General features: G+C 43.4%; 1 protein-coding gene across 1 annotated transcript in view; it reads right to left on the reverse strand.

Moving 5' to 3' along the window:
* LOC117355249 (zinc finger protein 420-like) overlaps window positions 1-17,322 on the reverse strand; it is an 818,521-nt gene that overhangs the window by 301,829 nt on the left and 499,370 nt on the right. The gene's annotated exons all lie outside the window — the stretch shown is intronic.

Here is a 17,322-nt window from a genome sequence, read left to right on the forward strand (position 1 = left end):
AGGGATTGTGTATTTTTCTGTTTAGTCCTCGGTTATGGAATAGTTTGCCTATAGAATTGAGAAAGGAAGAAGCGTATACATTTGAAAGCACATTTCTTTCAACTGGCCTTTTTAAATTGAGGGAATGTATTTGGGACTGCTGTATGTATTTGTTTATTTAATTATTTTTATAAATGGGTGAATGTATTAATTAATTTTATTATTATGGATAAACTGATGGTTAGAGAGAAGCATGTATTAAAAAAATTATATATTTTTTTCTCTTTCTTTCCTTTTCTATATGAATGGAGTTCTTTTCAAAATTGTTATGAATTATATTGTAAACCGCTTTGACCCTGTTTTTGGCTGTTAATAAACATAAACAAATTAGCTCTCTAGTAAAAAAAATGTTCCTTCAGCCATCACATAATAATAATAATAATAACAGCAGGACCGTGAGTTCTATGCGGTTTACAATGATTAGAAAGATGCTACAAATTGAGTGGAACATACATAGTTAGATTAGTGGCTAACATTTTAAGGGATCAGATTTATGGGAGAGATTGTGATGGGAGCAATTCTCCAGATTCGTTACCTAGGTACTTCAAGAACAGGTATGTTTTTAGGTGTTTCCTAAATTCACCATAGTTATTTGCGTGTGTTATTAGTTTTTCCAGGTCTTTGCCCCATAAGGCTGCTTGATACGATAGAAGATGTTGATGGTGTCTCTTAAATTTACATCCTCTAGCCGATGGGGAGACGAACTTCAGTTGTGTACTCTTCTGTCTGTTGGTTGAGGAGAAGAGGTCAGTTATATATTTAGGGGCTAGACCGAATAGTACCTTGAAGCAGAAACATCCCAGCTTGAATTTCGCATGTGCTTCCATTGGCAGCCAGTGCAGGAGTTGGTAGGAAGGGGTTATGTGATTGGACTTCTTCAACCCAAAGATCAACCTGACTGCCACATTCTGTACCAGTTGCAGTCTCTGCATGTTCTTCTGGGAGATTGCCAGATGGGCAATATTACAATAATCAAGATGGCTCATTATTAGGGATTGTACCAGAAGTCTGAATGATGTAGCGTCGAAGTATGCTCTAATGGACCTAAATTTCCAGAGAGTAAAAAAACCCTTTCTGACTAGGGAGTCCACTTGGTCTTTCATGGTTAGGCCTTGGTCCAGTATTACCCCTAGAACCTTCATTGTAGGCTGAATAGGGGAGCTGAGATTGTTGATGCATAGTGGAGTTTAGTGACAGTGGATGTGGCGAGGCTATGAAGAATTTAGTTTTTTCTGAATTAAGCTTCAGAGTGAATTCTGTGGTCCATTGTTCTATCAGGTTTAGTGCTTCTGTTGCCATGGGGGTAGTTTCAGAGGGAGAAGTTGTGAATGGGATAATGATTGTAAAGTCATCTGCGTAACTGAATAATTTTATACCCCGCTGAGCCAGTTGCACGCCTAGTGATGACATGTAGACGTTGAAGAGCAGTGGCGATAATGAGAACCCCTGTGGAACGCCAGATGGGTTTCTCCAGGTTTTAGAGAGGTTGTGATTGAAACGTACTTGATAGGTGCGGGACATAAGGAATCCTCTGAACTAGTCAAATACCTCTCCTATGATGCCGATTGCGTCTAAGCATTGTATCAATTTCTCACAATCCACCAAGTCAAAGGCCGAGCTCATGTCAAATAGCATGATTAGGGTGTTATGACCCTTGCTGAATAAGGATCGTAAGTAATCTAGTGTCGCCGCAATTACTGTCTCGATGCTAAACAGAGGTCTGAAGCCAGATTGGGTTTCATGTAGTAGAGAGAACTGGTCGAGGTAGTCCATCAACTGGGTATGTACTAGACCTTCCGTTATTTTTACAAAGAATGGAATGGATGCTACCGGTCTATAGTTGGTTACTGATGTTAGGGATTGTTTACGATTTTTTGGAATTGGGGTGATTATAATGTGACCATTATTAGTTAGGAATTTTCCATTTTTGAAATTATTGGTCAGATTGCTCCACAGTTTTAGTTTGAAGTCTAATGAGGCTGCTTTCATAATGTCATGGGGATAGGGATCTAGAATGCAGTGTGATTTAGTATACTTGTTGTAGAGTTTGATTAAATTATTCCATTTTAGATCCTGAAAGGAGTTCCAAATCATATCCACTGGTATTTCGTTTCCGTGTATGTTGGCTATTTGATGTGCGTGTTTGTTGTTTGTCGGACAGTTGTTCCTTAGGTTTATAATTTTTGAGTCAAAATGCTGTGCTAGATCGTTTGCTGACGGTAGTTTCGTATCGTGCATGGATTGATTGTGACGTGTGGTGTCAAATAAAATTTGTAACCAAGTTGAACAGTTCTTTAGTGTTGATTCCTTTCGAACTCATATTGGATGTATTAATTTTGGATGAGTAGAATGCTTTTCGTTTTTCTTTTATCAGTTGTTTGTAGTCCTTTATGTTGGATCTCCAATTGTTCTGGTCTGATATTTCTCCCGTTTTATTCCAGATCCTTTCTAGTCGTCTTACTAATTGTTTCATTTTTAATAGTTCAGAGTATTTGAGCAGTTTTTACTGTTTCATTTAGAGGCAATTTTATCTAAAATGGATGTGCTTGTTTTCGTCCACTGTTCCCAAAAATCATCCCCTTCTATTTCATCACGTAATTCATAATGTGCCCAGTATTCCTCTGGATTGATATGGCCCCTTGTGAGATGATCTTTATTTATCTTTGGGTGAGTTTTTGCTTTTGGGTGATTCCAGATTAAGTTAAAGTAGTGGGTGAAATGGTCGGACCAGATATCGTGACACCAGATACAGTCAGATAAGGAAATAGAAGGATCTAGGATCTCCTTTGTGGTCATAGCTACCAAATCTAACTGATTGCCTTTTTCGTGTGTTTGTGTGGGTAAAGGGAGGTTGTAATTGAGTGAGGATAGGAAGTTTTTAAAATCTTTCGCGTCTGGATTGTCCTCTATCTCTAAATGTAGGTTTACATCTCCTGCTATAATATTGTAAGATGGAGTAATTGAATTAAGTAGAACAAATTCGTAGAAGTCCTCTCTGGCTTTTGACCAGCTTTTTGGCGGGACATAGAATAGAATGCAGGAGAGGGATTCTTCTAGATCCTTGTTACTAATTTTGCAGGCTAGTATTTCTAACTGGTTGGTTATCTTGGAATCTACTAAGTCAAGTTTGAGTTCTTCCTTAAGGATGACTGCCAATCCTCCCCCTCTTCTGTCTTCGCCATTTAACATGTGAATTTTATAGTTATCTGGTATAAGGTTATTTAATATTGGATCCTCTTCAGAAAATAGCCATGTTTCCGTTAGAAAGAGGCAGGCTAATTGCTTGCTGATGGTCCAATCTTTGATTAAGAAAGCTTTGTTTCTTACCGATCTAGTGTTGAGGTAAGCGCAGGGAACAGAAGTGGTTGTGATGGGTCTGGTGAGTGTGGTGATTTTGTTAGGTTTTACTTCCCTTGTCCTTTTTTTGAGGGTACGATGTTGTCTACCGTTGCTTGTGATTACTTTAATATGATTAACTCTTTCTTCCTGTTGGTTAATTAGAAGCCTAATGGGTGTGTCAGGGTAATGAACAGAGTGAAGTTTTGAATGGAGTGAGATAATGTTCTTAATATTATTGCTTATTAAATAGATCAATAGGATCAATAGGAGATTCATGTTTGCCGATTGTTATGATTCCTTCCTGTGGTAATTGATATGTTGGTTTTCCGTCGTTTCCAGTAGTAAGTTTGGTATAGAGATTGCGGGGGACGTTGGTAGATGACGGTAGATAAAGACCAGAATGGTCCATCTAGTCTGCCCAACCTGATGCTGAGGAAAGTCAGGTCCTGTTTTCAGCAGCAGCATTTCTCTGTCCTAGTTCAATCTATTATCCTTTCTCAGTTAGATTATTGTAATTCAATCTATCTAAGAGTAACCAAGAATAGCCTGCAGAGACTCCAGTTAATTCAGAACACAGCAGCTAGGTTGATTTTTAGCTGCTGGCTAAACTTCATTGGCTTCCGATATTTTCCAGGATACACTTCAAATGTGCCTGCTTAACTTTTAAGATTCTATTTGGCATATGCTCTCTACTTGTTCCTCTCTCCTGGGTCTGGTTAGGACTATGCAAAAACTTAAATTGTCTTTTCCCTCCCTTAAAGGTATTGGTAAATTAGGGAAATGCTATTCATTTAAACTAACAGAAATATGGAACGACATTCCCCTAAGATGAAGAGAATTAGGTTCACTTCAGTTCTTCCGCAAAAACTTTCAAACTTGGTTATTCTCAAAATTTTAAGTCTAAGTTTATTTCTTCAATTTTTTAGTTTATTGTAAACCGAATCGAGCTTTATTATAGGAAGATGACCCGGTCGATAAATTCAAGTTTTAGTTTTTATTTTACTATTTATCATTTCTTTAGCATTGAAAGGTGTACACAGTACTGTACATTTAACATACAATATAGGGTCCCTGCTCTGAAGAGCTTACAATCTGATTTGGACAAGGCATGTCAGGGTTGGGAGGTTTTGGTCGAGTAAATGATACAATGACTCTAGATGGGAGTTAAGAGTTGAAAGCAGTTTCAAAAAAATGGGCTTTTAGCTTGGATTTGAAGACTGCTAGACTTTCAACTCTAGCAACAAAGCTGCCACCTTCCTCTACATTTGTAGTGGTTGGCAACACGCTGCCATCCTAATCCTTAATTTGCTAATGGATAGCAACCCACTGCCACCTAGCTAAACATCTTCGGAGTACTGGGTGAGAAAACAAGATTTGAACTCGTAAATAGGGATTGCCAGATGAAATGTATTGCCATCTTGATAAAGCGTGCTCTCTATGCTTTGGGTTTTATTCCAGGGGACAAATGTACACGATTGACCTTACTTATCTTGGTGTCTCTCCTAAAACAGGGTGCAACTGTGTGTATTTGTTTGGCAAATTTTGTTTTCTTCCTTTTACTAGTCCAGTACTCTTTTTGTTGGCATATAGGAAGTTGGAGTCCCCAGGTTCAGCCCAGACATTAGAAGGGTCATCTAATTTACCTCTCTGGTTAATGGTTTAATTTGGTGTACATTCAATTTTCCATACCGTTCTTCCAGCAGAGCTCAGAACGGTTTACATGAGTTTATTTAGGTACTCAAGCATTTTTCCCTTTAAATGTTGAAGCCAAGCTGGGAGACATGATCAGCGGGGCCAAAAGAATTGCCAGAATGGATTCTCTCTCCCACATGACTGGGCTAGAGACACCGTTCTGTGAATTCAAATAACAGACATGAGAAAAATATTGTGTTTGGTGTCTCTTCTGACAAAGAATGTGTTACATTAGGCTGATAGGGTAAACATAAGAACATAAGCAGTGCCTCTGCTGGGTCAGACCAGGGGTCCATCATGCCCAGCAGTCCACTCATGCGGCGGCCCATCAGGTCCAGGACCTGTATAGTAACCCTCTATCTATACCCTTCTATACCCTTTTCCTTCAGGAAATTGTCCAATCCCTTCTTGAACTCCAATACCATACCCTGTCCTATCACGCCACCTGGAGGCGCATTCCAGGTGTCCACCACCCGTTGGGTGAAGAAGAACTTCCTAGCATTAGTTATGAATCTGTCCCCTTTTAATTTTTCTGAATGCCCTCTCATTCTTGTAGTTTTCAAATTCTTGAAGAATCTGTCCCTCTCCACTTTCTCTATGCCCTTCATGATTTTGTAAGTCTCTATCATATCCCTTCTATGTCTCCACTTCTCCAGGGAAAAGAGCCCCAGTTTCTCCAATCTTTCAGCGTATGAAAGGTTTTCCATACCCTTTATCAAACGTGTCACTCTCTTCTGAACCCTCTCGAGTATCGCCATATCCTTCTTTAGGTACGGCAACCATCGCCCGATACAATGGCAGGATAACTTCTTTCGTTCTGGTTGTAATACCCTTCTTGATTATACCTAGCATTCAATTTGCTTTCTTAGCGGCCACTGCGCACTGTGCTGACGGCTTCATGGTCTTGTCCACTATTACCCCCAAGTCCCTTTCTTGGGTACTCTCACTCAGTAACAGCCCTCCCATCGTGTAGCTGTACCTCGGGTTTCTGTTCCCTACGTGCAAGACTTTACATTTCTCTACATTAAACTTTATCTGCCATCTCGTTGCCCACTCCACTAGCATGTTCAGGTCCCTTTGTAAATCTTCGCAGTCTTCTTTAGTCCTAGCCCCATTAAATAGTTTGGTGTCGTCTGCAAATTTTATTACTTCGCACTTCGTCCCTGTTTCTAGATTATTTATAAATACATTGAACAGCAGCGGTCCAAGCACCGACCCCTGTGGAACACCACTCGTGACCTTCCTCCAGTCCAAGTAGTGGCCCTTCACTCCTATCCTCTGCTTCCTACCCGCCAACCAATTCCTGATCCATGTGTGTATGTCTCCTACTACCCCATGGTACTTCAGTTTCCGAAGTAGGCGTTCATGGGGTACCTTGTAAAAGGCTTTATGGAAGTCTAAATATACGATGTCTATGGGGTCCCCTTTGTCCATCCGTTTGTTAATTTCTTCGAAGAAGTGCAATAAGTTTGTCAGGCACGATCTTCCCTTGCAGAAGCCATGTTGGCTTGTTATCATAAGTTTATTCCTTTCTAGATACTCCTCGATGCTTTCTTTTATCAGCATTTCCGCCATTTTCCCCAGAACCGAGGTCAGACTTACCGGTCTGTAGTTCCCTGGGTCACCTCTCGATCCCTTTTTAAATATGGGTGTAACATTGGCTATCTTCCAATCCTCCGAGATCACGCCTGTTTTTAGGGATAGAATACAGACTTGCTGTAGTAGTTCCGCTATCTCCTCCTTTAGTTCTTTCATTACCCTAGGGTGGATTCCATAGGGTGATTTCTCAGGTTTTAATTTTTCTATCTGCCTGTGAATGTCTTCGAGGCTTACTTCCATGGATGTTAATTTTTCTGCTTTGAATATTTTTTTTAGGTTCTGATACGTTGGATGTGTCCTCTTTTGTAAATACTGACGAAAAGAACATGTTTAGTCTCTCCGACACTTCTTTCTCCTCCTTCACCACTCCCTTCCTATCTCCATCATCCAGCGGTCCCACCTCCTCCCTAGCCTGCTGCTTCCCTTTAACATATCTGAAAAACGGTTTGAAATTTCGTGCTTCTCTGGCTAGCCTCTCTTCATATTCTCTTTTGGCTTTTCTAACCACGAGGTGACATTCTTTTTGATATGTTCTGTGTTCTTTCCAGTTCTCCTCGGTTTTGCCCTTTTTCCATTTCTTGAAATAATTTTTCTTATCACCTATCGCTTTCTTCACTTCTTTAGTTATCCACGCCGGGTCCTTTGTTTGGTTCTTTTTGCACCCTTTTCTGAATCTGGGGATATACAGATTTTGCGCCTCGCTCACTGTGTCCTTGAATAAAGACCAGGATTGCTCTACAGTCTGCCATTTCTTTGAGCTGCTCCTAAGTTTCTTCCTAATCATTACCCTCAGTGCTTCGTAGTTTCCGTTCTTTAAATTAAAAGTTGTTGCTGTGGTTCTCTTTCCCTTCGGTATTCCTACTTCAACTTTGAACTTGATCATATTGTGATCGCTATTTCCCAACAGTCCCACTACTTCCACTTCCTTTGCAGGTCCTCTTAGCCCATTTAGAATTAGATCCAGAGTGGCATTCCCTCTCGTCGGTTCTCTTACAAGCTGATCCATGAAGCAGTCCTGTAAAATGTACTAACACAGGGGACACAGCGTCTGTGAAATTACGTCAGAGAGCATGTATATAGTTGGAAGATTTTTGCCATTTGAATTTCAGTTTTAGCTGTTGGGCTCATCATGTGGGGATTTGGACTGGCCACCCATTAGGCTGCATGCATGCTGTTCAGCATTTATTTGTCCATTCCGATGGCTCATAAGTGGTTTTACTTTCTTGATAAAGGTTGGAGCATTGAATGAGGACATCCGAAATGATTTTCTCTGATGTTTGTTCTCGAAGAGGGGGGAAAGTGAAGCTTGGGACAAGGCAGGAAGCGCAAAGGTCCGCTTTGCAACGAGAAAGGCAGCCATCCAGCAGGAGACCGCACCGGACCACCACCAGTTTAAAAAAAGATACCGGAGGACTTTGGACTGCGGGCTTCCCAGGACCAGACACACCTACATGTAGAGGAGGAAAAGCAATTAAAAAAAAATCTGAACCAAAAATTTTTTTTCCTTCTCTACATCTAGCTGTGTCTTATAGAAACATAGAAAAATGACGGCAGAAAAGGGCCATAGCCCATCGAGTCTGCCCATACCAATGACCCACTCCCTGATTCTTACTCTTCTAGAAATCCCACATGAATATCCCATTTTTTCTTGAAATCTAATACGCTGCTGGCCTCAATCACCCGCTGAGGCAGCTCGTTCCAATGATCGACCACCCTTTCGGTGAAGAAGTACTTCCTAGTATCACCCCGAAATTTCTCACCCCTGATTTTAAGCGAGTGTCCTCTGGTTACCGAGGGCCCTGTAAGACTGAAGATATCGTCTTTCACCTCTATACGCCCAGTAATATACTTAAAGGTCTCAATCATGTCCCCTCTCTCTCTTCGCTCCTCCAGCGAGTACATCCGCAGTTTTTTTAACCTTTCTTCATACGTGAGATCCCTGAGCCCCAAGACCATCCTGGTCAGGAGCATCTGATAGACTGAAAAATACGGTATCTACTGGAAAAGAGCTTACCAGGGTAATTACATAGTCTCCTGGGTGCGCCTGGAAGTGAGTCTAGGGGGGGTCCAGATTTTCCGATTGGGAGAATCTGGCAACCCTAGCTCAGGGCTGCCTGTGTAAAAGAGATGAAAGGTGAAATTTGATATGCATTGTGATTAAACAGTAAACAGCATGCAGAAGGCAGAAGGCAATTGGAAGCTCAGTCTTTGAGTTTCCAGAACCTTCTGGAAAACTTACAGTGCATGAGCCCCAAGCAGAGCTGGAAGCTCTGAATGGTGCATTCAAAGGAATCCAGGAATGACATCATCAGAGGTTTCTTAAGCTACTGCCTTGGGCAGGAGAACCATCTTTTGGGCTATCTCCACCAATAGATCAAATTCCTACCAGCACGGAGGATCTTAACATTAGGAGATGTACAAATGCTTTACTCATTGAAAGAGACTTTGTAAATGTAAAAATGCTTATGGCAAACTCTACTGGGTTAGAGGACATAAGCCCTACTTCGCCTATCAAGCGATGTCCAACGTAATCATATCCTTGGTACGTTCAATCTTTGACTACTGCAACGCAATCCTGCTGAGCATTCCAAAGTACATGATCAAGCAGATTCAAATAGTACAAAATGCAGCAGCAAGATTTCTGCTGGGAAAATTGAGGCAGACGAGTGCCACCTCGTTACTGAAAGAGTTACACTGGCTCTCAATTGAAAGCAGGGTGAAATTCAAGATCTTGTTGCCGACACACAAAATCATTCATCTCTCAGAACCACTATATCTAGCAGCCAGACTACATTACCATACACCAGCAAGCTCCCCTGAGTGTAAATAAGTAGGATTTAGTATAAACATAGTACAAAATACTAGTATTTTATATGATTGACTATGGTATTAATGTGTCTGTATTGAAAACCATCTCAGAAAACGCTAACCTTGTATTGTAACACCATTACAGAAGCTTGTGTAAACTGCTTTGAAGTGACTCCCCAGTCATTAGTAGTGGTATAGAAGCTTTGAATAAATAAATAGGTTGTGATTTTTGTTAGCAACTGCATGTTTAAGAAATGCCTCTTTCCTGTTGGAGAGAAGAACAATAAAGTTGAAGTTCAGTTCCTACATAACTACTGGAGGGGTCTGAAGTTTTTCAACGTGCAAAAATTGTGAGTGAAGTGTTTGCTGCGGCCTGCCAGAGAGAATCTGGTCCCGGTTCACAGCACAAATCGATAGAGGAATAAATTGACTTGTGAGGGTTTCCCACCCAGCATCCGGGGTCCAAAGGGATTCCTCCTTACACTAAAAATTAACCAAATGATCCATAGAGGAGACTAATTATATACCTGTAATTCCATCTACAGCCCATGCTAGCAGGGCCGGATTACGACTGTAGCTATGGGTGTGTCAGCATTAATGGTTTGCTACTGAGCATTGGCACTAGGAAGCCATGGTTTGAATGGAGTGGCTTAATGATGAGAGCTGAAGTTAGCCAATCCCAGAAGGGAGCTTTCATGCCAGTTCTAGATGTCTGACAACCTTATCACTGGGACATTTAAGACTGATATCCATGGTTAAAATCAGAGACCACAAATAGTACTCTGAACTAGCTTGCAAATTCAAAAATCGGACTGGATAAAATAAAGAATGGCACGAGGACAAATTTATCCCCATTGCCCCAGGGACTCGTTTTCCCATCCCGTCAAGTACTTTTCCTGTCCCTGCCAGCTCTGTCCTCATGTGCACAAGCCTAAAACACTTTAAAATAAGTGTTCGAGGCTTGTGAAGTTAAGGCAGAGTTTAGAGGAATGGGGCAGGGACAGCAACAAAACTCGCACATGGGATTTCTTAGAGCAGGGGTGCCCAAAACTTCGATCGTGATCTACCAGTCGATCGCAAAGGCAACGCCGGTAGATCACACAGCCAATGTTCTCCCTAGCATTTCCCCTGTCTCTGTCGCACCTTTAAAGTAGTGGAATTACAGCAGTCTGCAATTCCTGCGCAGGCTATTTCATCTCTCACCAGACTTATCAACTCAGCCTTACTATCGGGCCCATTTTCCATACAAATGGGACACATTGCTTTGACCCCACTTTATGAAAAAAGCTGATCTAGACCCATCCTTCCTTTCCAGCTATCGTCCTATAGCAAATATTCCTCTCCTGACCAAAATGCTCGAGGCTATTATAGCCACTCAGCTTTCATCTTACTTAGAGAGATTCTTCATTCTATTACCTTGCAAATATGGCTTTAGACCCAATTTCAGCACTGAATCCCTGCTGGCGTCTTTAATCTCAAAGATCCAACAACTTCAATCTCGTAATAAGTTTGCTATCCTACTACAATTCGATCTATCTGTGGCCTTTGATGTTGTCCACCATGATATCCTAATTTACCAACTTTCTGAGATAGACATTGATTCTACAGTCTTAGACTGGTTCTCGAAATTTTTACGATCCCGCTCATTCACTGTTAACATGAATGGAACCATGTCTTTTCCTTGGAGTCTGCTATGTGGTGTTCCCCAAGGATCACCTCTGTCTTCTATTCTTTTCAACATGTTTATGTCTTCTTTGAAATTCTTCCATCTATCTCCCTTTGAAACTCTATTTACATATGCAGATGACATCCTTGTCCTTCTTGAGATAGATTTGAACCTCAACGAAAATATAACAGCTTGCATAACAAAACTCCAATCCTGGGCCTTCTTTGTACAAATGAAGTTGAATGAGTCCAAAACAAAACTACTCTGGCTTGGCCCAAAATTAGATCCGTTACCCACGCTCATTTCACTACCTTCTGGTCCCACACTGCAGATCGAATTCTCAAGCAAAGTTTTGGGCATCATTATTGACTCTACACTTTCCTTTAATGATTATCTCAACTCTCTGGTTAAAAAAAATGTTTTTTAGTCTTCACATGTTGAGGAAAGTGAGATCCTTCTTCCGCCAACAACATTTTTCTGTCCTTGTACAATCAATCATTCTTTCCAGACTGGACTATTGTAATTCCATCTAAGTCTAACCAAGAAAAATCTACAAAGACTTCAGTGGATCCAGAACACTGCGGCTAGGTTGATCTTCACAAAAAGCAGATTTGACCATGTTTCCCCGCTTCTGTAAAAACTTCACTGGCTTCCGGTGATTTCTAGGATTCACTTTAAATGTACCTGCCTAATATTCAAGATCCTACATGGCATTCTTCCTCCACTAATTCCACTATCCAGGAATTCCTCGAGACCTGACACTACCAGATCCGCCCACAAACTCATTTCCCCTCGTTAAAAGGCATCATGTATGCAGGTAAACTAGGGAAATCCCTTTTCTTCAAATTCACTGAAATTTGGAATAACCTCCCTGCCCTGCTGCTGAACCTAGGCTCATTCCAAATAATTCGAAAGCATCTGAAAACCTGACTTTTCTCCAAAACATAAAGCTATCGATTTAAAATGTAAAGCTAGCTATCCTCTTCATAATCCTCTAATTTCATATTATGTCCTTCCCTCATTTATTCAATTTACCTGTAAACCGTGCCAAGCTCTATCTTTAAGGAGATGATGTGGTATACAAACTTAAGTTTAGTTTAGTTTAGCCTGCAGTGTGAATGTAGCAGGCTGCCGTCAGCCTCTGTAGCACGTTCCCTCTGTTTCTGCCCCGTCAGAGGAGGTGAAGGACCATGGCAGAGGGAACGTGCTACAGTAGCCGACGTCAGCCTACTACTTTCGCTCAGCAGGCTGCCGTAATAAACTTTCAACTGTGGTAGGCCCAGACGGAAGAACAGAGGTGAGGAATCCAGTCTAAGGGAAGCAGCTCGATGATCCAGTCTGAGTGAAGCAGCAGAGGTGAGGGAAGCAGCAGAGCTAAGGCCCCGCACGTCAGGGTAAAATTGTGCCCATTGCGAGGGCCCCGGCAGGAGGGGGATTGCCTTAGAGACGCTGGATCAGGGAGGGGGGAGAGAAGAGACAAAAGGACCTTGAGGGGCGGGAAAGCAGCCTTGAACCTAAAGGGAGTGGGAAGATAAGGCAGATCCTGGACTACTAGAGGGGCTAGAGAGGTTGAAACACTCTGAACTGAGGGAGAGAGAGATGCCAGGCCCTGTGGAGGGGGAAGACAACGAGAGTGAGAGAAACAAAGACCTGGACCAAAGGTGGGAGGACTCAAAATGTTAGCAGAAGGAAGATAGAGAGAGGGAGAAACCGGAAACAAAGGGGAGGTAGAAGAGAGAGGGCAGATGTTGGACTATGGGAGGTGCAGACAGAGGAAGAACAGAGAGATGCAAGATCAGAACAGAGGAGGGAGAGAGAGGGATGCATGTTGCCAATAGGGGTGGAGGAGAGAGGAAGAAAAGCTGGACTCCTGGAAGGACAGAGAGAGATGTTGGTTGGGGAATGGAATGAGGTCTGGAGGACAGAAGAGGTGCACTCGGTATATATATCAATAAATATGGGGCTCTTTTACTAAGGCGTGCTAGCCGATTTAGCGCACACTAAATGCTAAAGCGTCCATAGAATAAAAGTAGTAAAAGAGGGGGTATATGTTTAGTATTTTTACTGTTGGTAGATCATTTTGACTTGGTCGTTTTATGTTCACATATATTTTATTGAGCTCAACAGAGAAACAGTAGTAAAAGGAATAAGAATAACAGCGAAGCTCGTGATATCACATAAAACCTGTACAATGAGAAAAAAAAACCCAACATCCTCCCAAAATCAACCCCCCTCCCCCCACCCCGGTCCTCCTTCAGGCTAATTCCAAACATGAGGAAAACTTTTCCTGCAGCCACACGCAGCTACAATACTCTAGCTACTCGTAGGAAGGAAATTTAGAAATCGCCCACCACATCATCTCTGATATTAAGCAGGAGGTGGCTGGCGTGAAGGGGAAAATCAAGGACGCAGTGAAGGAGATTAAGAGAGAGCTGGAGGACTTCATGGGGAGAGTGGAGGAGACGGAGAAGTGCCTCGGGGAGCAGGAAGCGGTGGTCCAACATCTGAGTGGGGCGTTTGAGGTGGCTCAGAAAGACTGGCAGGACTCCTATAACCGGGTGGAGGACCAGCAAAACAAGTCCCGCCAGAACAATGGCAGAGGCTGCCATTCAATAGAGGTTTCGAGAATTCTACCAGGAACTCTATACACCTGAGGCTCAGGAGTCTGAGGATGCTATTTGGCATTATCTTATGGAGTTGGGATTGCCTTCCTTAACGGAGTCTGAGGCTCGGGGCCAGGATTGTGATATCACGCTAGAGGAGGTCATAGGGGTGATACGTCAGCTTAAACTGGGGAAGTCCCCGGGGTTGGATGGGTTCACGGGCTTATTTTACAAGAAGCTATTGGTGTTGGTGGCTCCGCTCTTGGTACGGATGTTTAATGATCTGCAGGAGGGATCCCAATTGCCTTTTTTCATGCGGATGGCGGGGATCACGATTCTACCTAAACCTGGGAAAGATAGTACTCAGTGTGGGAGCTACTGGCTCATCTCCCTTTTGGGGATTGACACAAAAATTTTGGCCCAGCTGTTGGCTAATAGATTATCAGTTCATATGCCGATGCTCATTCACTCTGATCAGGTGGGGTTCATGGGGGGGGAGACAGGCAGCTGATGGGATCAGGAAGGTCTTGAATCTAGTGTGGCAGACTCGGAGGAGTGCGAACTCTTGGGTGGCGGTAACGGTGGATGCCGAAAAGGCCTTTGATCATGTGGACTGGAAATTTATGGAGGCAGTCCTCGGTCAGATGGGGCTGGGGTCTCGATACATAGCTTGGATTATGTCTTTATATAATACACCCCTGGCCTGTGTTAAAATAAATCGGGTTTACTCATCCCCATTAGAACTTCAGAGGTGGATGAGGCAGAGCTGCCCGCTGTCATCTCTGTTGTTCGCTTTGGTAATAGAACCTCTGGCGCAAAAAATTAGATTGTCCAATAAGATCAGAGGCTTACCGGTCCGGGGCTGTGAGCATAAGTTATCCCTCTTTGCTGATGATATCTTAGCTATTGTGGAAAGGTTGGAGAGTTCGCTTCAGACCTTTCAGCATCTTATGTCTGAATATGGGGCGTTGTCAGGGTTCAAGGCTAATTTAACTAAAACAGAGCTTCTGAACATATCGGTTCCGGACTCTGAAATCCCAGGGCTTAAACGGGCGGTTCTCTTCAGGTGGGTTAAGGGGCCTATACGATATCTGGGTACCCAGCTAGGGGTTGATTGGCAGTCGTTATTTCAGCTGAATTATGTCCCACTGATGACGGCGGTCAATAGGGATCTCGAACGCTGGGATAAGTTATATGTTTCGTGGCTAGGGCGCATGGAGGCAGTTCGGGTGATGATTCTACCTCGGTTTTTGTATTTTGTCCAAGTTTTGCCTATTGAAATCCCTACACTATATTTTCAGCGGTGGAATCAGAGTTTGCTGAATTTCATGGGAGGGCGCAGACCTCGGGTTGCCCGATTTGCTATGTTTAAGTTTAAGGCGAAAGGGCGCTTGGGAATTCCACACTTGGAGCATTACTATCAGGCGGCGCAGTTGCGGGCGGGGGTTGAATGACATGATGTACCTCTGAAGTTGTGGGTGCAGGTGGAACAGGGATTGATGGGAAGTTATTTAGGGGAGCGGGAGTTGGGGTCCCTGATGTGGGTGGATTTGGGGGAAAGGGATTTTGGGGCTATAACTTATCCATTTGCCAGGCAGGTGTTGGGCCTCTCTTGAGATTTGCATCTCATTTTATACCGAGGAGAGAGGGGGGGCTCTTTAAGAGATGGGATAGAAGAGGGCTGCAGTACTTTGGCCAATTCCTGGAAGAGGAGTCCATTCGGGCCTTGCCGGTGATGTTCCAGCTGGAATCTGGAGACCTTTTCCTTTATTTGCAAATGAAAAGCTATCTCATGCGGGCGCATCAGGCTGATCCTACTATATACACGAGTTCGGAATTTGAGCGGCTGCTTGGGCTGCCTGCACAGAGGCTATATATCTAAGTTGTATCACATTATACATAGGGACAGGGGGCACAAACCAACCTATATATTGGCCTGGGAAGCCGATTTGGGTCTAGTCCTGGAGGAGGTCTGGGGCCGGGTAGTGCATAGGATTTATCATGTGGCTCGGGCACCTGTTTTGATGGAAAATGCTTTGAAACTGTTAGTGAGGTGGTATATGACACCTGTTACCTTGAGTAAAATATCTTCCACCTCTAGTGATCTTTGCTGGAGGGGGTGTGGGCAACGGGGTACATTTCCTCTGCATCCAGCAGCAGCAGGAGGCTATTGAACTCTATGAAGGGAGCAAGACTGAAACAACCAGTACTGGAGCCAACAAGGGAGCAGGCAATACTGGACCTGTTACTTATCAATGGCGAAAGTGTCACAGAGGTCTCAGTGGGCGAAACGTTGGCCTCCAGTGACCACAACATGGTATGGTTCAATCTCAAAAAGGGGTTCGCCAAATCTAACACATTGACCAAGGTCCTAAGCTTCAAGGACGCCAACTTCGATGGCATGGGGGAATTCATCCATCAAGCGCTACAAAACCAAGCAGTAACAGATAACGTAGAAGAAATGTAATAAGTAAACGGCGAAGGAACAATAGGCCACAGTGGTTCTCTGCGGAGATCTCGGTCCTCATAAAAGAGAAGAAAAGAGCGCTCATTTCTTACAAACAATCAGGGAATCAGGACTCGAGAGAAGACTACCTGGCCAAGGCAAGAGCCGTCAAAACAGCAGTTAGAGAGGCCAAATTCCGAAACGAGGAGACGTTAGCGAGAACATCAAGAAGGGCGATAAATCCTTCTTCAGGTATATTAGCGACAGAAACAGAAACACAGGCGGGATAGTATGCCTTAGGAAACCAGACGGGAACTATGTAGAAGCGGACTCGGAAAAGGCTAAACTTTTAAACGAATACTTCTGTTCGGTCTTCACCCGCGAGGAGCCGGGATCCGGCCCTCAGCTACAGACAAGGGATAGCTCAGTAGACCTGTTTAGTAGCTTCGAGTTTATGCCTGGCAGTGTCTACTGTGAGCTGTCTAAACTCAAGGTTAACAAAGCGATGGGGCCAGACAACCTACACCCCAGGGTGCTCAGGGAGTTAAGGGATGTCTTGGCGGAACCACTATCCGCGCTCTTCAATCTCTCCCTTAATACGGGTATAGTCCCGTTGGACTGGAAAACGGCTAACGTCATTCCACTCCACAAAAAAGGTTGCAGAATGGAGGCTGCAAACTATAGACCGGTGAGTCTCACATCAATAGTGAGCAAGCTGATGGAAACTCTAATCAAATGTCAATTGGATACGATCCTGAATGAGGAGAATCTACGGGATCCCCGTCAACATGGATTTACTATGGGGAGATCCTGCCAATCCAACCTGATCAGCTTCTTTGACTGGGTGACGAGGAAGCTGGATGTTGGGGAGCCCCTGGACATCGTATACTTAAGACTTCAGCAAAGCTTTCGATAGCGTACCACACCGCAGGCTGTTGAGCAAAATGAGTTCTATAGGATTGGGTGACACTTTGACAAAATGGGTTGAGAACTGGCTTGGAGGTAGGCTTCAGCGGGTGGTGGTGAACGGCACCCCCTCTGAAATGACGGAGGTGATCAGTGGAGTGCCGCAGGGCTCGGTCTTGGGCCCGATCCTGTTCAATATCTTTATAAGAGACTTGGCTGAAGGG

The sequence above is a fragment of the Geotrypetes seraphini genome, chromosome 2, assembly GCF_902459505.1.
Source record: "Geotrypetes seraphini chromosome 2, aGeoSer1.1, whole genome shotgun sequence".
Lineage (NCBI taxonomy): Eukaryota > Metazoa > Chordata > Amphibia > Gymnophiona > Dermophiidae > Geotrypetes > Geotrypetes seraphini.